Here is a 12,164-nt window from a genome sequence, read left to right on the forward strand (position 1 = left end):
ATCCCAGGACGTCCAGAGGGACGGGGCCTTGAGGAAGGGTCTGAGGGGTCTACCTGTGGGGCTCTCTGGGAGTGGACACGTGTTTCCAGGTGGTGCTGTGGCCTTTGGTCCAGGCAGAGTCTGAGGACCTGATGATCCCCAACCTCCTCCTCCTATGGGATGGGGTAATGGGAGGGCCTCTGGCTGAAGCCTGACCTGGTATCTCTGTGCCCACGGGTGAGGGCCTGGCTGGCCTGGGGACACCCAGCAGAGGGCTGCTTCCCAGGCCACAGAGGGAGCTGGGGACGTGATCTGCAGACACGCCCACTGTGCCACTGGGCCACCCCCCACTGTGGATGTGCCATGGAGCTCAGCTGTGGGGTAGGAAATATCTGCCTTAAAAATCAACACTTCAGTCATTTAAATTGTGAGCAAGTTGAAAATAACAGCAGCGTCTCTGGACCTCTCGAAGCGTGTGCCCTGATGGTCACCAGGACTTTCGTAAACTGTGGGAGGCGCCTGTCCTTCCTGAGCCCCAGAACTTGTGATCCCCAGAGCCACGTGGCTGACTGTGCATAAGTTCCTGCTAAAGATGCTCAAGGATAAGACAGACAACCCACGTCTGAGATCATGTAGTGCTGCTGGGGAAAGGGCTAATCCCAGGAGCACTGAGCTTGTTTTTCTCACAAGGGCATTTCCAGAAGGGGAGCCTTGGTTGAGACCTGCTCGGGCAGCTGCTCCTATCTTCCCTTCCCAGCGGTGTGGGGCAAAGTCACCATCACCTCCTCCCCACGCAACAGGGTGTGTGGAAGGAGTGGGCCTGGCACAGCGAGGGGGTGCTGGAAAGGGGCAGACAGCCTGAAGACAGAGGATGGAGGGCGTGGGGGTGCCCAGTCCACAGGCAGCCAGACACCCACGACCTGGCCTGGGTCCTTAGCTGGGGTCCTGCTCCGAGGCCCCTCCCAGCCCCCAATTTATTCAACGAGGGGTCCTCGAGGCAAAGGGAACCGTACCTGCCCAATGTTGGGCCCCCACTGAAGTATGAGAACAGACACAGTGAAAGGACCTGTCATCCTAAAGACTTCGTGGCTGCCGTGGCCCCATGTCCTCAGCCCCATGTCCCGGCCATAGGAAGACATGCCGACAAAGTGGGAAGAAAAGTGGCCACTCCATTGAGCATGGGAGGTTATCTGGGCAGGGCTGTTACTTATGATTCCTCAGAGAAGACGCACAGAATCCACTTGGGCCACCTGGACAGGCCCGAAGCTGGGGGTGGCAGGTGGGGACAGACGGGGCTGGGTTTGCCTGATGGGGCCAGGCAGGGGCCAGCTAGGGCCAGGGGAGACAGCTGGCCCAAGCTCAGACGCTAAGGGGGCAGTCCTCTTTCCCAGGCAGGGAGCTAAGCCAGCGTCCTTCCTGGTTGCTTCTCCTCTCACTTGGCACCCCCACCAGGCAGTGGACATACTTCTCGTGTGGGGCTGGGGTCCCACAACTGAGAGGAGAAAGTGAAGAGGAGGAGTTAAGATGGTGGGGAGTAGGGGGACCTTAGGCTGTCCTGGTCCCTGGGACACAGCTAGATAAATATCAAATCATTCTAAACACCCAAGAGATTGATCTGAGGACTGAGAGAACAGACTGCACAACTAGAGGTAGAAAAATGGCCGCCGCGTGGAGGGTAGGAAGTGCGGAGAGTTGATTCTGGGGAGAGAAGAACTGTGGGTGCTGCAGAGGGGAGGGAGCCCTGATCCCGGAGGGGGAGAGAGCGCGAGTCAGAGAGACAGAGCGCAGCAGTACACGGGGACTGCACAAGGAAAACTCTGCCCCAAACCACTGACTGGGCAAGGGGGGCTGACCACCACAAGTCTATACGCAGCGGACTGCGAAGCCTGAAGTTCTGGAGGTCTGTAGCATCACTGGGGTTGTGCCTGGCAGGCTAGGGGTCCTCCTGCGGGGAAGGCAGGTGGAGACCGGAAGTGGGCAGTGCGGTCTGAGGATCCCCGGGTCGCATGGTAGAGAAACAGCTCCCCTCCTTGGAGTGCATTTGGAAGAGGCGGCCCACCTCTCCGGAGACAAAGGAGGTGGTGGGCACCATCGTGCCGCCCTGTTCATTAGCACAGGAACAGAAGCACCTGCTGAGGGCAGCAAACCTTGGTGCTGGCTTTTGGCTGCGCTTTACCATGAGCCCCCGTGCAGTCATGTGACTGCTTTTCTGGGACAAAACGGCACTGGCCACAGCGCGGCAAGACCCTGCCCATAGGATTAGTGTGGGTCTGTGTCATGCCAGGTCCCTAAAATATGGGGTTTTGAAACCCAACTGTGTGCCTGAGATAAACCACAGGAATGCTGTGCCACCTGGCAGGCAGACAGGGTGAGGGCAGGGATCTGAAAGAAGCTGGGGACACAAGAGGGGGGATTGTTTGCTCTTCTGTGAGGGCTTCCTGAAGAGCAGCAGGTGCAAACTCCCCACTCTGGGGTCGTGACAGTGGGGCAACACCATTTCCCCCACCCTGCCCCGCCCCAATCAGCACTGGCTGACTTCAGTGAGCAACACAGTGTCCCCCAGGGGAGGCCAGAGCAGCTTACACTAAGCCCCACCTCCCTGCATCCTGCAGGTGCATCTCCACCAGGGCAAGTCCCCCTAAGAATCAGCACAGCAGGCCCCTTCCCCAGAAGACCAGCACAAACCCCTCACATGCATCACATCTACTGAGCATAGAGCGCTGCAAAGCTTCAGCTCTAGGGGAAATAGGATCTAGCTTCTTCTAACAAGCAGACCAAAACACGCTTGGTCAAAACTTGCCACACACTGGACAAGGTCCAAACACTCCCCCCCTGCAGGCAAGAAGAAACTCTGGAAAGGACTGACCTAAGGGAAGGAGCAGCCAAAACACAACATCAGAGCGTACACTTTGAAACACCTCCTGAGGCACCAGGTCCAAGACAGTATAGGACCTCTTCTTGATATAAACGTTACTCTCAGGAGCAGGAATATAACAGCTTTCCTAACAATCACACAAAAAAACAGTGACCTAGACAAAATGACAAAATGGAGGAATTCACCCCAAAAGAAAGAACAGGAAGAAGTAACACCAGGGATTTAGTCAATACAGATATAAGTAAGATGCCTGAACCAGAATTTAAAACAATGATCATAAGGATACTAGCTGGGCCTGAGAAAAGCATAGAAGACATAGAGAATCCCTTACTGCAGAGACAAAAGAACTAAAAACTAGTCACACACACACACAAAATGCTATAACGGAGATGCAAAACTGACTGGATGCCATGACAACGAGGATAGACAAAGAGGAGGAATGAATTAGTGATATAAAAGATAAAATTATGGAAAATAATGAAGCTGAAAAGAAGAAGGAAAGATATTGGATCATGAACATAGACTTAGGGAACTCAGTGGCTCCAGAGATAAAGTATAATTAACATTCATATCATAGGAGTCCTAGAAGAAGAAGAGAAGGAAAAAGGGACAGAAGGTTTATTTGAGCAAATTATAGCTGAAAACTTCCTTAATCTGGGGAAGGAAACAGACATCAAAATCCAAGAGGTGCAGAGAATCCCATCAAAATCAACAAAAACTGGCCAACACCAAGACATATCATAGTCAAATTCACAAAATACACAGACAAGGAAAGAATCCTGAAAGTAGCAAGGGAAAAACAGGTCCTTAACCTACAAGGGAAGACAAATCAGGTTGACAGCAGATCTGCCCACAGAAACTTGACAAGCCAGAAACAAGTGGTAGGAAATATTCAACATGCTGAATGAAATATGTGCAGCCAAGAATACTTTATCCAGCAAGGCTGTCATTCAGAATAGAAGGAGAGATAAAGAGTTTCCCAGACAAACAAAAACTAAAGGAGTTCATGACAACTAAACCAGCCCTGCAAGAAATATTAAAGGGGATCCTTTAAGTGGGAAAGATAGACCGAAAGCAAAAAAGACTAAAAAGGAACAGAGAACATCACCAGAAGCATCAACTTTACAGGTAATACAGTGGCACTAAATTCATATCTATCAATGATCACTCTGAATGTAAATGGACTAAATGCTCCAATCAAAAGACATAGGGTGTCAGAATGGATTAAAAAAAAAAAACAACCCAAGACCCATCTATATGCTGCCTACGAGAGACTCATTTTAGACCTAAAGACACCTGCAGATTGAAGTGAGGGGGTGGAAAACCATCTATCATGCTAACGGACGCCAACAGAAAGCTGGAGTAGCCATCCTTCTATCAGACAAACTAGATTTTAACCAAAGACTGTAACAAGAGATGAGGAAGGACACTATATCATAATTAAGGGGCTTATCCATCAAGAAGATCTAACAATTGTAAATATTTATGCCCCCAACTTGGGAGCACCCAAATATATAAATCAATTAATAACAAAAATAAAAGAATTCATTGATAATAACACAATAATAGTAGGGGACTTTAACACCCAACTTAGAGCAGTGGACAGATCATCTAAGCAGAAGATCAGCAAGGAAACAAGGGCTTTGAATGACACACTGGACCAGATGGACCTCACAGATATATTCAGAACATTCCATCCTAAAGCAGCAGAATACACATTCTTCTCGAGTGCACATGGAACATTCTCCAGAACAGATCACATACTGGGTCACAAAAGAGCCCTCAACAAGTACAAAAAACCTGAGATCATACCATGCATATTTTCAGACCACAATGCTATGAAACTTGAAGTCAACCACAAGAAAAAATTTGAAAAGCCCACAAATACATGGAGGCTAAAGAACATCTTACTAAAGAATGAATGGGTTAACCAGGAAATTAAAGAAGAAATAAAAAAAAATACATGGAAGCACATGAAATGAAAACACAATAGTCCAAAACCTTTCGGATGCAGCAAAGGCAGTCCTAAGAGTGAAGTACATTGTAATACAAGCCTACCTCAAGAAACAAGAAAAGTCTCATATACACAACCTAACCTTACACCTAAAGGACTGGAAAGGAAACAGCAAATAAAGCCTAAAGCCAGCAGAAGAAGGGAAATAATAAAGATTAGAGCAGAATAAACGATATAGAAACAACAGTAAGACAGATCAACAAAACTAAGAGCTGATTCTTCGAATTAATAAAATTGATAAACCCCTAGCCAGACTTATCAAAAAGTAAAGAGAAGGGGCCCAAATAAATAAAATCAAGAATGAAAGAGGAAAGATCACAACCAACACCACAGAAATACAATCATAAGAGAATATTATGAAAAATTATATGCCAAAAAACTGGACATTCTGGAAGAAATGGATAAATTCCTAGAAACCTACAAACTACTAAAACTGAAACAGGAAGAAATAGAAAATTTGAAAAGGCCCATAACTAGCAAAGAAATTGAATCAGTAATCAAAAATCTCCCAATAGGCAAAAGTCCCAAGGAAATTCTATCAGACGCTTAAAGAAGTGTTAATACTTATTCCTCTCAAACTGTTCCAAAAATTAGAAAAGGAAAGAAAACTTTCAAACTAATTCTACAAGGCCAGCATTACCTTGATTCCAAAACCAGACCAAGACTCCACTAAAAAGGAGAGTTACAGGCCAAGATCCCTGATGAACATGGATACCAAAATTCTCAACAAGATACTAGCAAATTGAATCCAATAGTACATTAACAGAATTATTCACCACGATCAAGTGGGATTTATTCCTGGGCTGCAGGGGTGGTTCAATATTTGCAAATCAATCAATGTGATACATTAATAAAAGTAAGGATAAGAATCATACGATCCTTTCAGGAGATGCAGAAAACGCAACTGACAAAATACAGAATCCTTTCTTGATAAAAACCCTCAAAAAAGTAGGGATAGAAGAAACATACCTCAACATTATAAAGACCATATATGAAAGACCCACAGCTAACATCATCCTCAATAAGGAACAACTGAGAGCTTTTCCTCTATGGTCAGGAACAAAACAGGGATGTCCACTCTCACCATTACTATTTAACATAGTACTGGAAGGCTTAGCCTCAGTAATCAGACAACAAAAAGAAATAAGAGGCATTTAAATCTGCAAGGAAGAAGTCAAACTTGCACTATTTGCAGATGACATGATACTCCATGTAGAAAACCCAAAAAACTCCACCAAGAAATTGCTAGAACTAATACATGAATTCAGCAAAGTCACAGGATATAAAATCAACATACAGAAATTTGTTGCATTTCTATACACCAATAATGAAGCAGCAGAGAAAGAAATCAAGGAATCGACTCCATTTACAATTCCATCAAAACCAGTAAGATACCTAGGAATAAACCTAACCGAAGAGGTAAAAGATCTGTATTGTGCAAACTATAGAATACTTATGAAAGAAATTAAAGAGGACACAAAGAAATGGAAAAACATTCCATGCTCATGGATTGGAAGAACAAATATTGTTAAAATATCTATACTACCCAAAGCAATCTATACATTTAATTCAATCACTATCAAAATACCACCAGCATTTTTCACAGAGCTGGAACAAACAATCCTAAAATTTCTATGGAACCACAAAAGACCCCGAATAGCCAAAGCAATCCTGAAAAAGAAAAGCAAAGCTGCAGGCATGACGATTCCGGACTTCAAGCTGTATTACAAAGCTGTCATCATCAAGACAGTATGGTACTGGCACAAAAACAGACACATAGATCAATAGAACAGAATAGAAAACACAGAAATGGACCCTCAACTCTATGGTCAACTAATCTTCGACAAAGCAGGAAAGAATATCCAATGGAAAAAAGACAGTCTCTTCAACAAATGGTTTTGGGAAAACTGGACAGCCACATGCAGAAGAATGAAACTGGACCATTTTCTTACATCATACACAAAGATAAACTCAAAATGGATGAAAGACCTAAATGTGAGACAGGAAACCATCAAAACCCTAGAGGAGAAAACAGGGAGCAACCTCTGTGACCTCAGCCACAGCAACTTCTTTTTTATTTTTTCCATTTTTAAAGATTTTATTTTATTATGTTATGTTAGTCACCATACATTGCATCATTAGTTTTTGATGTAGTGTTCCATGATTCCTTGTTTGCGTATAACACCCAGTGCCCCATTCAATACGTGCCCTCCTTAATACCCATCACCGGGCTAACTCATCCCCCCATCAGAGTCCATAGTCTCCCCCTCCGATTTCCCTCCCTTCATTATCCCCTTCCTACTATCTTCTTTTTTTTTTTTTTTTAACATATAATGTATTATTTGTTTCAGAAGTACAGGTCTGTGATTTATCAGTCTTACACAATTCACAGCACTCACCATAGCACATACCCTCCCCAATGTCCACCACCCAGCCACCCCATCCTCCCAACCCCCACCACTCCAGCAACCCACAGTTTGTTTCCTGAGATTAAGAATTCCTCATATTAATGAGATCATATGATACTTGTCTTTCTCTGATTGACTTATTTTGCTTAGCATAATACCCTCTAGTTCCATCCATGTCATTGCAAATGGCAAGATTTCGTTTTTTTTTTTGATGGCTGCATAATATTAATATTATATATAAATATATATATATATACACACACACACACACACACAACATCTTCTTTATCCATTCATCTGTTGATGGACTTCTGGGCTCTTTCCACAGTTTGGTTATTGTGGACACTGCTGCTATAAACATTGGGGTGCAGGTGCCCCTTCGGATCACTACATTTGTATCTTTGGGGTAAATACCCAGTAGTACAATTGCTGGGTCATAGGGTAGCTCTATTTTCAACTTTTTGAGGAACTTCCATACTGTTTTCCAGAGTGGCTGCACCAGCTTGCATTCCCACCAACAGTGTAGGAGGGTTCCCCTTTCCCTGCATCCTCGCCAACATCTGTTGTTTCCTGACTTGTTAATTTTAGCCATTCTGATTGGTGTGAGGTGGTATCTTACTGAGGTTTTGATTTGGATTTCCCTGAGCTGCAGCAACTTCTTGCTAGACACGTCTCCAAAGGCAAGGGAAGCAAGGGAAAATATGAAATATTGGGATTTCATCAAGATAAACAGCTTCTGCACAATGACAGAAACAATCAACAAAACTAAAAGGCAGCCTGTGGATGGGTGAAGATATTTGCAAATGACATATCTGATAAAGGGTTAGTATCCAAAATATATAAAGAACTTATCAAACTCAACACCCAAAAAATACATAATCCAGTTAAGAAATGGGCAGAAGACATGAACAGACATTTCTCCAAAGAAGACATACAAATGGCCAACAGACACATGAAAAAGGTGCTCAACATCACTGGGCATCAGGGAAATACAAATCAAAACCTCAATGAGATCCCACCTCACACCAGTCAGAATGGCTAAAATTAACAAGTCAGGAAATAACAGATGTTGGTGAGGATGTGGAGAAAGGGGAACCCTCCTACACTGTTGGTGGGAATGCAAGCTGGTGCAGCCACTCTGGAAAACAGTATGGAGGTTCCTCAAAAAGTTGAAAATAGAGCTACCCTACGACCCAGCAATTGTACTACTGGGTATTTACCCCAAAGATACAAATGTAGTGATCTGAAGGGGCACATGCACCCCAATGTTTATAGCAGCAATGTCCACAATAGCCAAACTGTGGAAAGAGCCTAGATGTCCACTGACCAATGAACGGATAAAGAGGATGTGGTTCATATATACAATGGAATACTACTCAGCCGTCAAAAAAATGAAATCTTACCATTTGCAACAACATGGATAGAACTAGAGGGTATTATGCTAAGTGAAATAAGTCAGAGAAAGACCAATAGTATATGATTTCACTCCTATGTGGAATTTAAGAAACAAAACAGATGAACATATGGGAAGGAAGAAAAAGAGAGAGGGAAGATGGAGAACAATGATGGAGAACAAACTGAGGGTAGGTGGAGGGAGGTGGGTGGGGGATGGGCTAGATGGGTGATGGGCATTAAAGAGGGCACTTGTTGTGATGGGCACTGGGTGTTGTATGTAAGTGATGAATCACTGAATTCTACTCCTGAAACCAATTTTACCATATATGTTAACTAACTAGAATTTAAATAAAAATTTGAAAAAGAGAATGAAAGGAGAAAGCCGACATCAGCCCGATGGGGTGTCCTGCTGTGGACACTCTGGTGTGGCCCAGGTGGGTGGGGGTCCCAAGGTCCAGCAGTGAGGCCTGGGTTCCGAACACCCCCAGCCGTCCCTGGGAGTCCGTCTCATGCTGCCTGCCTGCCGTCCTTCCTCTTCCTGCTCTCTGCTTGTTAAAGAAAAGCACTTCTAGGGAGGCCAATCATTCTGCAGGAAGCACATCTGAAAGTGGGTCCCTGGTGGGGGTGGTGAACACGGGCCGAGAGGAGGTCACGATAGCTGGGGTCCGGTCAAGTGAGACAGGGAGACACTTCAGATGGGGAAGGAACTGGCACAGCTAAGGTTTAGCTCAGAACGGCAGAGCACAGGTAACAGCATCGAAACTCACAGGACAGAGGCAGCAGGTAAGAGGGAGCACAGAAAGGTGAAGGAACAGACTCTGATCCCTCTTAGTCCAAGACAGATGGAGGCAGAAGCACAAACCCTAGCCAGCCCCAGTGGGCCACCGAGAGCAACAAAACCTTCGTGCACAGGGTAATGGATTCTTCAGATCTTTATTATAAACCGTTTCATCTGAGAATCCCTTACCCTGAGAAAAAGGATATAATTTTCTCTTCAAGCGTTTAAGGAGATAAGGAAACCGTGGCAAATTTAGAGACCACATTCTCCACTTGAAGTGTAAAAATTTTTAAAAAGCACTAATAATGAAAATAGGAGCCCCCCCCAAGAAAAAACCCTCTCCAATAGTTACTGGTTCTAAAAGAAATAAAGCCCCCAAAAGTAGGCAATTTAGAAAATAGTATATAAATAAAAACACTGCCCACTAGAACCTATGGGATACAGTTAAAATAGCAGAAAAAAAAGCATATTCTGAAATATCTACATTCCTGAAGGTGAAAACAGCCTGCAGCATTTGCCTGTTTCTATGATGTAAATACCTCCACAGATGGCTGATTTCAAGTCAAGGACATGAGGTCGCTAGACCAGGAGTCCGGAGGGAAGGTGCACAGAGGCCCTCAGGTGGAGTGGCACCTCGCACACAGCATGACACACTCGTGGGTCACTGAACCGCCCATCAGCAGCCTGGCACTCATGCGCAAACCCAGTGACGTGGACCCACCAGTCTGTCCTTCATGCCTTAGTTTGTCAAACAGAGACTGAAGACCCTGGAGTGTGCACCAGAGACAGCTCTTGGCCATCACTGCTTGGGCTAAGCCATATGCCCCCTGCTTGAGGGGTAGGAAACAAGGATCACTGAATACACAAATACAAACGTTTTAGAAAATTAATTCTTTTATGATTTTTACTTCAGTATTTTCATTTTATCAGTATGGAATCAATCAGACAGATCTAGGATGTGGAGTATCCTACAAGACACCTGTCCTGGAGTCAGTGTTCCTTCAGGAACTGAACTCCACACAAACTGCCTACCACCTAAGTCCCGACCAAACCCCCAAGGTGCACATTTGCTGGGAAGACTCAAAACAGCAGAGCAGAGGCTTTGAAAACTGAACTGACATTGGGACCCCACACACAGAACATGTGATCAAAATCTAAGCTGACTGAGTGCCTGCTAAAAATAGCAACAAGAGCAACATTCTCCAGAAGACTTTAACAGGACCCAAGATCTCAAAACACAATCCACAATGTCCAGCATGTAACCCCAAATTACTCAACAGTGAAAGCCCCAAATGTTAAAGAGAAAAGACAGTCAACAGATGATAACTCCAAGATCACCCAGATGTTGGAATTGTCAAAGAATTTAACACAGCAGTTACAATGATCTCCTATCAGGTAAAAGCAAACACGAGAGATTAAGGGGAAGATAGATGTCCTCAGCAGAGGAATATAAATGATCAAAAGAACCAAATGGAAATTTTAGCAACAATACAGTAGCTGGAAAAGATATGCAAATCGCATATCTGACAAAAGACTTGCATCCAGAAAATATAATGAACTGTTAAAACTCATCAATATGAAAATAAACCACCCAATAAAAAAGCAAAATATTCTAACCATCACTTTACCACGGAAGACATATGGATGGCAAAAAACATATGAAAAGATGCCCCTCATAAAACTACAGTAAGACGCCACCATGTGTCTGTTGGAACGGCCAAGCACAAAACCAGCGCCCGCCACAGCAGGTGCAGGAGAGGATGTGGGGAGCTGGGAACTCGCCTGCCCGCCAGTGGGAACGGGCACTGGAACAGCCATTCTGAAAATCAGCCTGGCAAGTTTCTTCAGAAGCTACACATACGCACATCACACACCAAAACAATCCTGCTCCGGGGCATTTATCCCAAGAAGTGAAAACCCACATCCACACAAACCTGCACAGAGCTAGAACAACCCAGGTGTCCTTCTGTGGGTAAACATTTGAACAAACGCGCCGCGGAGTGTTGCCCAGAATAAGGACATACGACTGATAAACGGCAGACCTTGGCTGAATCTCACTGGGGTCATGAGAGTAAAAGCAACCAGTCTCAAAGATTGTGTGTTGTAGGACTCCATTTGCACGGCTCTCTGGCCAACACCAGCCATGGAGAAGGACAGGTGACTTGTGGCTGCCGTGGCTGCGTGGACTGGGAACAGAGAAGGGCTGGACTGGAAAGGGCAGCACCAGGGCATTTCGAGGGGTGATGGGGCTGGTTTGAATCTTGAGGTCTGGTGCATTTGTCAATACTCACAGAACTCAACATCACAAAGAGTGGATTTAGAGTAGATAAGCTAAAAATAAAAATTCTGAAAGTCAGTGTCCCGAGGCAGGTTAGGAGTCGCTAAAAGGCATGTGTAATAATGCCATGTATGAACCTAGATTGGCCCCCATTTCAGAGACATGCAGCCACACTCGACATGCTGGTGACAAGTGGGGACAGCTGAGATAGATGAGCATTTACCTTAAAGATAAAACTGTCAGTCATTTTACCTGCAAAATGGGCATATTCAGGAATGGCAGTGAATTGCCGTTTGGGACATGCAAGCTCTGGCAAGTCCAACAAAGAAGAGGGACATATTTTATGGGGAAGGAGGAAGTTGGGAGGGGTTGTTTTGAACGGAAGTCCACTGGCGAAAAGCAAGAGTTCAGGGTGATGACGGTTTCTCGGTTTCTCG

The sequence above is a fragment of the Halichoerus grypus genome, chromosome 1 (genome assembly GCF_964656455.1).
Source record: "Halichoerus grypus chromosome 1, mHalGry1.hap1.1, whole genome shotgun sequence".
Classification (NCBI taxonomy): Eukaryota; Metazoa; Chordata; class Mammalia; order Carnivora; family Phocidae; genus Halichoerus; species Halichoerus grypus.